Here is a 10,800-nt window from a genome sequence, read left to right on the forward strand (position 1 = left end):
GGAGATACTTAAGTCTAATGGAAGGAGTAACAGGAAACAGAGGATTCCAAAAACTTGGAGTTTATTTTTTATTTACTAATTGGTTTTATTATTGATTATTAAAGTACTAAATATCCACTTAGGACATATGGAATGTACCAAAAAAATTGTAAAGAAATAAGAAAATGACTCCAAAAAGACCTATAACTCCAATATCTATAAGTAATACTGCAACAATAATTATTTTTCCATAATTCATTGTTTTCTTTTTCTTTGCATTGTAATATAATATTGTGCTTATACTACATTTATAACTCTGTACATTGTTTATTCTCAAAACCTTCTATCATTAAAACACCAATATTTGGGGACTTCTGGCCAAGATGGAAGCCTAGACAGACATGCTGGGTCTCCCACCACAACTAAGAAGGTATACAACTACCTCAAAACTAGAGACAACCAGAAGTTCCAGAAAATCAAGCTGAATGAAAGACCAACAAATAAAGATATAAATAAGAAATACTCATGCAGACAAGTAGGATTGGTGGAGCCCAGGTGGAGATGACACAGTGTGGTGGTCGTGGCAGCAGCAGTGGTGGCAGTAGTGGAGGCAGCGGCAGGCCAGCAAAAAGTGCAGTCACACATTTAAAAAGTCAGAAGGGACACCTGGGGAGCATTCCCAGCTCCTGACCAGACCACTAAGCTCACCGCCCAGCACTAGGGAAAATCAAACCTCATTGCTTCTGACTCTGCAAACCTGTGGGGGTTGAGGTGGAGAAAAAACCTGCTGGTCTCTCAGCAGAGTCCTCTTGTTTAAAGGGCCCCCAAGTTCCTAAAACATCTGCAGACCCACCCACTCTGGGAACAACAGGCAGAACAACAGCTAGAGAGACGCCAGTCCCATCCAGAAGTGGGAGAAGTGCCTGGAAAGTGCTGAGCAAGTGGCATTGCTCCCTCTCTGACCCCTCCCCCACATACAGTGCCACACGTGGTGAAAAAGGTCGCCCTGTACTGATGATACCTAAGGCTCTGGCCCTTACTACATCACAGGAGTGACAGCTCTACCTAAGAAACAGAGGCAAACAAACACAAGAGCCTGTCAAGATGAGGAGACAGAGAAGTATGGCCCAAAAGGTGGAATGGATCAAGGTTCCCGTGGGAAAACTAAGCGACGAGGAGATAGTCAACCTAACAGAGAAGGAAATAGCCAACCTAACAGATGTAGAGTTCAAAACACTGGTAATAAAGATTCTCACAGGCTTGACAGATATGCTTGAGTATGGCAAATGCATAAGGAAAGAAGTGAAGCCTATGCTAAGTGAAACAAAGGAAAACCCATACAAAACCAATTTACCATTGGGAGTACTGTAACAACATAATCAATAAAATATATTTAAAGAAAAAAGTGGGGAGGGACATCTAGGGGGTGCTCCCAGCACCAAACCAGACCACAGAGCTCATGGTTTCAGCACCAGGGAAAATCAAGCCTCATTGCTTTTGACTGTGCAAACCAGTGGGGGCTTGAGGCGGAGGAAGAAACTGCCAGTCTCTCAGCAGAGTCTGCTTGTTTAAAGGGCCCCCATGGTCCTAGAATGTCCACAAATCCACCCACCCTGGGAACAACGGCCAGGGCAACAACTAGAGGGGAGCCAGCCCCATACGGAATTGGGAGAAGTTCCTGAAAAAGGGGCAAGTGCTGAGCAAGCGACATTGTTCCCTCAGACCCCTCCCCACCACAGAGTGCCACAACGTGGTGAAACAGGTTGCTCTGTACTGACCAATACCTAGGATTCCACCCCTTACAACATAACAGGTGCTACCTAAGACAAAGGCAAACAAATACAGGAGCCTGTCAAGATGAGGAGACAGAGCTGTATGGCCCAAAAGAGGGAATGGATCAAGTTTCCAGTGGGAGAACTAAGCAACGAGGAGATAGCCAACCTAACAAATGAGGAGAGAGTCAACCTAACCGATGTAGAGTTCAAAACACTGGTGATAAAGATGCTCACAGGCTTGACAGATATGCTTATGTATGGCAGACACATAAGGAAAAAATGAAGTCTATGCTAAATGAAACGAAGGAAAATCCATACAAAAGCAATGGTGAAGGGAAGGAAACCAAGGTTCAAATCAAGGATTTGGAACATAAGGAAGAAAAAAACAATCAACAAGTACAGAATGAGGAAACTAGAATTGAAAAAAATGAGAAGCTTAGGAACCTCTGGGACAACTTTAAACATGCCAACATCCAAACCATAAGGGTGCCAGAAGAAGAAGAGTAAGAGTAAGAAATTGAAAGCTTACATGAGAAAATATTGAAGGAATACTCCCCATATTTGGTGAGGGAAATAGACATACAAGTCCAGGAAGCACAGAGTGTCCCAAACAAGCTAGACTCGAAAAGGACCACACCAAGACACAACATAATTAAAATGCCAAAGATGAAAGATAAGAGAGAATCTCAAAAGCAGTAAGAGAAAAGCAGAGAGTTACCTACAAAGGGATGCCTTTAAGACTGTCAGCTGATTTCTCAAAAGACACTTTGCAGGCAAGAAGGGACTGGCAAGCAGTATCCAATGTGATGAGTAGCAAGGACCTACAACCAAGACTACTCTGTCCAGAAAAGCGACCATTTAGAATGGAAGGGCAGATGAAGTGCTTCCCAGACAAGGTAAAGCTAAAGGAGTTCATCATCACCAAGCTATTATTATTTGAAATGTCAAAGGGACTTGAGAAAAAAAAATGAACATTAAACTCACAACTATCAACAACTGAATCTAAAAAAATTAAAATAAAATCTAATGAAGCAAACCAGAATAGAAACAGAATTGTAGCTATGGGAATCATTTGGAGGTTTATCAGCTGGGAGGGAGAAGGAGGAGAAATGGGGAAATGGTGCAGGAATTAAGAAGCATAATCAGTTGGTACAAAATAGACAGGAGGAAGTTAAGAATAATATAGGAAAGAGTGAAGCAAAAGAACTTATATGCCTGACCCACGGACATGAACTAATGGAGGTGGGATTGCTAGAGGGAAGAGGGGTACTGAACAGAAGGGAGCAAAGGGAAAAAAATTTGGTACTACTGTAGCATTATAATCAATAAACTATACTTAAAAAAACATGATAAAGAGCATTAACTATAAAAGGAAAAAAACAATATTTGATAGCTTCTTAAAAATCTCACCAGGATTATCATAATATTTGCAAGCATTAATCTATTGTGGACTTTTGGGGTCCAAGTTTTCATTCATATAAAGGATGTCTTTGTGTGTAAATTTTTGTTGTATTTTAGAAGTGCTAATCCTGAACCATATTAACACTCTTTATAACTAACCATATTGCTTTCTAGAAATGTTACAACAATCGAAATTGTTACCAGCAAAGTACAAAAATGCCTTTCTTATTAAATTCCTACCAACATTGTGTATAATTTTTTTTAATGGATTTTAGCATACTTTCAGTAAAATGCTCTAATTTCAAATGTATAGCTTACAGGAGTCATTTTTTTAATTTTTTAAGTATTTGATAATTCAGTGGGAAAAATTTGTAGTTCTTTTATTTTTAGAAAAGTTAAATGTTTTCCTATGTTTATTATACTCATGAACTTGAGTTTTTGTGATGTCAGTGCATGCCACTTACCTGTTAAGGTCTAAGTCGTTTTTTAAAATATGTGTGTAGGGCAGGCACAGGTGGGCCGGTGGAGGGTGGGCTGGAGCTTTCGCCCCTGCGTGGTCCCTGCATGGGGGCTGGCGGGCGGGCGGGTGTATGGCAAGAGTGCCCGGGGCCCTGCGACCTGGCTGGGCGAATGCGGGATGAGGGCCGGGAAGGCCGGGGCTCCTTTCCCCAAGCGTGGAGATGAACTTCTCAGTGAAAGGAGGAATTTTGAGAGACCAGTTTGAGAAGTTGTTCTTGGTTAACCCCCAGCTCGTACCTACAAGCCTCCAGGCTCCGCACCCCACCTCCCCATAAATAATAAATAAATAAAAATAAATAAAATATGTGTGTTTTATTTATATTTGTCATATTTCCTATAAATATTTTTCCAGCTTGTTTTCTTCCATTTACCTTGTAATGGTTTTGTCAGTCAAAGCTCTTATTGCTTATGTGGTCAATTTTCTCAATTTTTTCCTTTGTAATTTCTTTCAAATATAATTCAAAGTATTTTTAGGTTTCTTTGAAAATTGTTTAACTTGCGGATTATTTAGAAATGTGTTGTGTAATTTCCAAACATTTGGGGGATTATCTAGCTATCTTTCTACTATTGATGTCTAGTTTAATTTCATTGTGGTCTGGGAATACTCTGTGTATGATTTCTACACTTTAAATTTTGTTAAGATGTGTTTTATGGCATACAAGGTAGTCTATCTTGTTGAATGTTCCATGTAAGCTTGAGAAGAATGTGAGTTCTGCTGTTGCTAGGTGCAGTATTCTATAGATGTCAATTAGTTCCAGTTGATTTGTAGTACTGTTTAGGTCATCTATATTTTTACTGATTTATTGCCAGCTTTCACCCTGGCTGGTTTGGCTCAGTGGATTGAGCGTCGGCCTGCGAGCTAAGTGTCGCTGGTTCGATCTTCCAGTCAGGGCACATCAGAGAAGGAAAACTCTGACTCCAAAAAACCTCCGCTGCCTTGCGGCATACCTCTTTAGGGGAAAGGCTAAGGGAGTAAACCCCGACAGAAAATCTGGAGCCGGAGTCCCTAAGGCGGTTTGACGTTGCAGTCAACACCGGCAACTCCTGCGGCGCACCTGAACCCAAGCTGTATTGACTCCGTCTTTCCCTTGGACCCTTCAGCTGCGAAGAGAGGGGGGGTCTGCTGCATGGGCAACAGCAGACCCTCCATATCACCCTGCCCAGGCTCTGTAGCTTCAACTTCACTAGAGAGGACACTCCAGCGTCATCGCAAGATGTCGATTCAACACGGGAGGAGACAGATACCGTGTCACTCCCGAGTCGGACTGCACAGCCATTCTCGGCGGTGCAGATAGACTCTTAAGAAGCTACACCATCGTCTCTCGAGACGGATGGCTGCCGATGACGATTGCCAGCTTGATCTCTCAGTTACTAGCAGAGGATGTTGAAGTCTCTAAGTGTAATAGTAGATTTTTCTATAGATCCTTTCAGTTCTATCAGTTTTTGACTCATATATTTTGATGCATATTTTGGTGTATATGTTTTTAGGGTTGTTATGTCTTTTTGGAGAATTAAACCCTTTACTATGATGTAATACCACATTTTATTCCTGATAATCTTTCTTGGTCAGAAGCCAGATTTATCTGAAATTGATAGAGACACTCCAGCTTTCTTTAATTAATGTTAGCATGGTATATCTTTCTCTATTCTTTTACTTAAAATATAACTGAGTCTTTAAAATGGCTTTCTTATAGTTAGGTATTGTTTTTTTAATCCACAGAGATAATCTGTCTTTAATTAATACATTTAGGCCATTCACATTCAGGTCTTCACATGAAAACTTGCTGGGTTCGTGGCGGTAGAGACCACAAAAATATGGGGACTTACCCAAAACTATGGTCCCCAAGAGCTTCTAACTCATATTAGTGCACAATCAGCCTCTGGAAATGCATCTAAAATTACTATTTAAGTGTACAATTTTAATTGACCAATGTCAATGGAAAGTTAAACCAAGGAGATAATGATTCAACATATCTAAAAGATAATTTATTTTCTGATACACAACCATGGCATAAGCATTCTGTCTAAAAAGTGTCTGTGAACATCCCTTTTAAAAATTAATTTGTTCCTACGGACACCAAGAGCATGCTACCCCTCCCTTTTGACTCAACGGAAACCTCACACAACCTAGTCCTGCTAGCAGAGAGCCAAGCAGGAGTGATTTTGAAGGCAGCAGTGCCTTTCCTGCAGCCCCTCAGGCTGTGCTTCTGGGAGTGCATCTCTTAAAAGCTTTATAGAAACAGCAAACTAAGCATAAATTTTACATCTGATACCCAAAGCACCGTCCCTTTTTCTTGTTGGTGGCTTTGTCTGTGTTTATTTAGAGCTGCTTAGTTTACAGGTCTGGCCAATGTCATACCATGTCATTATGCCCAGGAGGAATTTTACAATTCCTTATATATTTCCTACTTTCCTACTGTGGCAAGTGAATAAAGGTTCCAGTCTAATATGAAGCACAGTGAAAACATAGACAACTCTGACTGAAGACACCAGGACAGCTTCTTGCAGCTCACGAATGCACTGTGGTAATGATATTACTAAAATATTCAAGCCACAACCAAACTGTAATAAGGCAGTAAGGAACTGAACTGAAGATAGACATATAGATGAATGGAATAGAATTGAGAATCCAGAAATAAACCCTTACGTTTTCAACAAGGATATCAAGACAATTCAGTACAGAAAGAATAATATTTCTAACAAATGGTGCTGGGACAACTGGATATCAATTTGCAAAAGAATAAAATTGGACTATTACCTCACAAAATACAAAATACAAAAATTAACAGAAAATATGTCAAATACCTAATTAAAAAACCTAAAGCTATAAAACTCTTAGAAGAAAACATGGGCATAAATCTTCATCACCTTGGATTAGGCAATTGTTTCTTAGATATAACACAAAAAGCATGGGTAACAAAAGAAAAAATAGATAATTACATTTCATCAAAAATGAAACTTCTGTGCTTCAGAAGACCCTATCAAAAAAATGAGAAGACTATACAAAGTGTGGAAAAATATTTATAAATCATATGTAGAAGTCTTATAGTTCATCAATAAAATAAAAATACCCAAGAGCTCAGATCTTAGTTTCTAATGCCATCTTGAAAGGTATTAATAAAATGAACAGGGCTCCTTAAAGAAATGGTTGATTCTAAGACTGATACAAGAAGTATACAAGGTGAGCCTGGAGCATCTTATAGTGCCAGAGAGTAAGGAAGTGCTCAAACACACACAAACACACACACTGATAGGGATATATAAAAGGAACTCAGGAGGTAAGAGTCCCCAGTGGCCTAAGTTGGAACAAATTGAGCAACAAGACAAAATAGTATTGGATTATGAATCAAAATATAAGATAAATAACCACAAGTCCCTAGAATATGAATGAATGAGTGAATGAATGAATAAATGAATGAACTAATAAGGAAGAAGAGGCAAATCTTTTGTGCAGAGGAATTCCAAATAACGTATATAGATATTCTGCCTTCAGGAGGTGATACATTAACTCCTTACTCCTTAGAAGTAGGTTGTGTGAAGTGATTTCCTTGCAGAGTACAGTATGGAAAGGGAGATGAAAGAAACTGTACAAATACTGCCTCATCCAGGTGATCTAGGTCACCATCATCCATGATAAGCCATGTCAATAGTGTGAAATGAAAATGGCACTTTATCTTTGTGGCCTTCCTCCCACATACACATAACTCCAGTCTGATCATGAGTAAACATTAGAAAATCCCGAAAGAAAAAAATCCTGCAAAATATTTGACCAGTACTCCTCAAAACTGTCAAGTGGCCAAAAACAAGGAATGTCTGGGAAACTGTCATAAGCAAGAGGAGCCTAAGAAGACATGACAACTAAATGTAATGTTGTATCATTTATTGTAACAAATGTACCATACTAATGTAATATTTTTTTATTTGGGAAAATTTTAATTAAGAAGCATCAAGTGTACTTTATATTGATAAACTTCAATACTGAAACTGTGACATTTTAAGTACTTTTTTCAAAAAATGTTAGTGATTTTCTTTTTTGGGGGAAACATGAAGATCCAACTATGAGCATTTATGTGGCCAGTATACGTTAATGCTAGTATCCAAGCAGTTGTTCACATTTTACATCTACAATAATGCAGAGTGTGACCTTCTATATCATTGAACTTTAGCAAAAATTCCATAAGATAATGTAAAGGAATGTCAAATTTCTGAAGTACAAACTCATAAACTACATTGGGGTCACTTTTTTGCTCGAAGTGCATCTGACTTGGGAATACAGGTGATTTGTCTTTCTTAATTTCTTGAGAAAATATTTCTGTAATAAGTCTTGTATCTTCTTTACTATGACTGGGTTGTTTTTAAGAAAGATTATCAGCTCTACGGTTAGTTTTCCACAGTTGATAGAAATCTATCAAAAACATCATAATATAATTTGCAAAGAAAAAAGTTGTTTTTCAAAGGCTTCAGGAATGGGAAAGAAATAACACTTTTTATTTGTATGAGTGCAAACATTTTAAAGCTAACATACTACAAGTAAACCCAATATAGTATTCAAGATTTCTATAAAAATAAACAAAAGGTATATGCTTACTTCCACTGCTCTTGTAGTCAAACATTAGATCTGCATGAGAGTGGTACTGTAGCAGTTTGCCGGTCCAATTTAAGGTTTTGAAGTCCTTTTTGTGTATTTGGCCCAATAATGTCCATATCACAGATAAATTCATTAAAAAAATATATAAGTTAAGGCAGAAACTCCATAGAACAAAGCACAGGGATATGCTACTAGAAGTTCATGTTCTCCCAATGGCTAATGCAGAAGTAAAAATTTTGGAAGCAGAAAAAGTACATCATCCAATATTTTCAGCAGTGAGAATAATTCCTACAATTCCTTGCAAAGAAAATATCACTGCAAACTAAAAAGTAGGATCATGGGAAGAAGACAAATCCAAGGACACTTGCCATACAACCAAATGAAACACCTGTCATACTCATTAGGTTCAATAAACAAAACATTCCTAGATATCCAACTCTACTGATCCCATACACATAGCTAAACTGGGTATGCCAGCCAGTAACAGTGTGGCTCCAAATGCAAGGCAAAAAGAAAACATGGGACCTGCCAGAGCAGTCTCATTCATGATGCCGCCATCTGCTATTTTTAATAGATATAACACTGTCAGTGTTTTTTACCAGATGTGGTCAAAATTGATACCTAATTCTAACAATGGTGGCTCATCCTCAAAGTTATTTCCATAGAATGGCTGAGGTATAGTTGGAGCTGGCTGGAAAATCTGACTGCTGCATGACAGTTGTGGCTGCATCACGCCTGGAGGGGTAAATGGGCTTTGTTGCAATGAGTCATAGCCAGCATACTGTTTGCTATAGGGTCCTCCACTTCCTCTATAATTATAGCACTGCTATGACTGGTCCTCAATCCTATAACTTGTCTGGCGATAATCTGTGTTTAAATGATCAAAGCCCGTCGTTGCAAATGATCAAATGTGGAGGTGGCGTTAGTAGCTCCAGCAGCCTTAGCTGATCCCTGAACTTCACTTAAGACCCTACACTGGCCTCTGTTGCTATGTGTCACAGGCAAAAGTCATGTAAAGATGTTAATAATAGAGGAAATTAGGTGCAGGGTATATGAGAACTCTGAACTATCTTCACAACTTTTCTGGAAGTATGAAAAAATAAAAAATAAAGTTTATTAAAAAATAACAATAAACAAAGTTTAAAAAGACAAAGAAACCAATTTAAAAATGGGTAAAGGTTTGAACAGATATTTAGCCAAAGGAGATATACAAATGGCCAATAAAATGAAAAGATATTCAATGTTCTTAACCTATAGGAGAGTGCAAATCAAAATCACAATGAGATACACTCTCACACATTGATGTTTCTCTCTCTCATTCTTCCTTCCCTTCTCTCTAAAAATAAATGAATAAAATCTTTTTGAAAATCACAGTGAGATACTACTTTGCACCCACTAGGATGACCATAATCAACAGATAAACAATAAGAGGTGATGGCAAGGATTTGAAGAAATTGGAACTGGTAGAAATGAAAATTGTACAGCATATTTGGGAAATAATTTGGCAGCTCCTCAAAAAGTTAAACATAGAGCTACCAAAAGACCCAAGAATATACTCATGAAAATTTAATTTGCACATGAATATTTGTTTCAGCATTATTCATAATAGCTAAGCAATAGAAACAACCCAAATATCCATTTACTGGTGGATGGATAAACAAAATGTAATATATCTATACAGTGGAATATTATTCAGCTGTAAAAAAGCAATGATGTATTAATAAGTGCTAATACATGGATGAACCTTGAAGACATTATGCTAAGTGAAAGAAGCCAGACACAAAATTACCTATCGTGTGATTCCATTTCTATGAAATGTCTAGAATAGACGAAGCCATAAAAACAGAGAGTAAATTAGTAATTTCCAGAGGTTAGGGGTAGTAGAAAATGGGGAATGACTACTAGTGGGTACAGAGTTTCTTTCTGGGGTGATAAAAATTTTCTGGAATTTACTAGTGCCACAACTTTGTGGATATACTAAACTCTACTAGTTGTACACAATTAATAAAATAAGAAAAATAAGATTCAAGTCATACTATAAACTGTCCTCAACATTTTCCTCCAGAAAAAGGAGGAAGATGTTTTATGTAACACATATGTTTTTTATAGAAAAAAATTAAAGCACCAACTGGACAACCAAGCCACCATCATCTTGATCTGCAATCACTGGGCACCTGCTTTAGGTACAGATGATACAAACCATGTCCCTAGAGAAGGTAATGCAGGAAAAGGCAAAGAAAATTCTCTCCCTTCATCAAATGGGACAGATAAAACATAGGTACTATCTATTAAAATAAAACAACTAATGGAAGCTGGGTTGACTTTGACCACTCATTTAGAAAACTACAAACTTATCATGATTAATTGTATCCTACTGGCTATAAATACAGCTGAAAACATGGAAGCTACACTCTGTGCTCACTATTTCTATAGCTACTTTGAATAGCCCCCATTTTCATGAGAAAATGGAACAGAATACCAGATGCCGGTTTGAGCAACAAAGACCTACAACAAATGAGGTTTTTTATGTTTTTTTTG

General features: G+C 38.0%; 1 pseudogene; it reads right to left on the reverse strand.

Annotated features, from left to right (window-relative positions):
* Nucleotides 1-8,394: 8,394 nt before the first annotated feature.
* On the reverse strand, nt 8,395-9,163 carry LOC150019326 (protein YIPF5 pseudogene; annotated as a pseudogene).
* Between the last annotated feature and the right edge of the window lie 1,637 nt (nt 9,164-10,800).

Source organism: Furipterus horrens, unplaced genomic scaffold (genome assembly GCF_987537825.1).
Source record: "Furipterus horrens unplaced genomic scaffold, mFurHor1.1.pri manual_scaffold_2, whole genome shotgun sequence".
Lineage (NCBI taxonomy): Eukaryota > Metazoa > Chordata > Mammalia > Chiroptera > Furipteridae > Furipterus > Furipterus horrens.